We start from the raw sequence: 1,916 nt of genomic DNA on the forward strand, positions 1-1,916 counted from the left end.
CCGGCTGCAGCCAGGCCTTCCCTTCCCGCTGCCTGGCAGGGCGGGCCTGGCCCTGCGCCAGCCGCAGCACGTGGAGCCCCCGCGCCAATCCTCTGACGGAGAGCCCGGCCTGTTATCTAACTTTGCAAAGGGAAGTTCTCCCCCAGGCTGGGAGCCATAACCAGGGCCTGCCAGGTGAGAGCAGTGAGATGGCTCCACGCCCACAGCGAGCGTGCACTGCACACTCAGGCACACTTGGCGGGGGGAGGGGGTGGTTGGGGGGGTGCGGGTGGCCCAGCGCTGCAGAGGGCAGGGCCGGCCTTGGGAATCAGTGTGGGCCGGGACCCGACACCCAGCACCCCAGCAGCTCAGCCAAAGGACATAGTGTTAGCACACAGCCGCACAGGATGGGGCCTCACGCATGTACCTGGGAGCCTGTGAGCCTCGAGGGGTGTTAGCATGCTTCGGCGCTGACACCTGTATGCAAGGCACGCGTGTCCTGCAAGGCACGGGGGTTTGCACGGGGTGTGGGTAAGTGGAACTTTGCACCATCAGCAGAGCCTGAAGCTTGCTCTCCTAAAAGAAGCGAGGAAAGCTGCAGTCTGGGATTCCTTTAGTCTTCCGGGGAGGGGAACAGAGGCAGGTGCCTGGCAGACCAGCCCTGGGTGGGCAAGCAGAACGGGCATCCCCGAGAGGGAGCAGCTCTGCAAACCCGGCTTAGACTCCTCTTGGGTGATGTCCTGCTTCCCAGCCCATCCCGTGGACCTTAGTGGCAATAGACTGTTTGCTCTCTGTCCCTCTCACCAAGACCTTGGTCTCTGTGGTCCCCAGACCCCCGAATGTGTGGTCAAAGCCAAGGTTCTGCATGTCCCCCTCCACCGAAGACAGACATCAGACTTGGCTGGTGGGGTGGGGCTGGGGGATGGTGTCAGGCTCTCGATTCTGCCACACACTGATGTGGGATCTTGAACAAGCCACCCGGCTCTTCTGGATCTCAGTTCCCAATCTCCTCGGTGTTGTGACCTCTGAAGCTCCTTTCAGCTCTGGTTCCATGTTTCTGACACTCCAAACTGGATGCAATAAGCACTTGGTTCCCTCCATGTAGATGATTTCTAGAGCTTTCCAAAACTACTTCGTAAAGAAGCAAAAATTCTCCAGGAACCTCTCTGGACACTCCCCTCCCCAACAGCCCTCTGCCTGTCCTCTGATCACCCTCCCTTCTTTCCTACTAGCCCTCCCCCAACTATGCTCTTTTCCCAATTAATTACAAATTAATTTCAAGTTTTGAATACAAAAATTATTATACGGGTGCAAAGCTCAACACTTTTGATTTCTACTCCTGTCCTTCCTCCCCATTCCTCTTCCTCATAAACAAACTTCGTTTCTTTTTTGTTTGTTTGTTTTTTAAAGATTTTACTTATTTATTTGACAGACAGAGATCACAAGTAGGCAGAGAGGCAGGCAGAGAGAGAGAGAGGAGGAAGCAGGCTCCCCACTGAGCAGAAAGCCTGATGCGGGGCTTGATCCCAGGACCCTAAGATCATGACCTGAGCCGAAGGCAGAGGCTTAACCCACCAAGCAAACCAGGTGCCTCACAAATTTAGTTTCTTATTTATCCTTCCAGTGCCCTTTGCTTCTGAGACACTGGGCGGTGAGGGTGAGATGGGCCTGGGGTGCTGGCTGCCTCAGGCTGACCTGGGATTTTCAGGCTGGGCCTGACTGAACCACCTCTTGCTCCAGAACCCCCTCACGTGCTAGAGCAGCTCACCACGAATGAGGAGTGGGTGGGCGCCCACAGACTGCACGATTCCAGAGGCAACAGGAAATGCCTACCTGTCTCAGAAATAAGCCACCTGCCGAATGACATTTCGTCCTCGTGAACTCTGCGGAACGCTTTCTTCTTCTTTTAAGATTTTATTTATTTATTTGAGAGAGCA

This window comes from Mustela erminea, chromosome 6 (assembly GCF_009829155.1).
Source record: "Mustela erminea isolate mMusErm1 chromosome 6, mMusErm1.Pri, whole genome shotgun sequence".
NCBI lineage: Eukaryota > Metazoa > Chordata > Mammalia > Carnivora > Mustelidae > Mustela > Mustela erminea.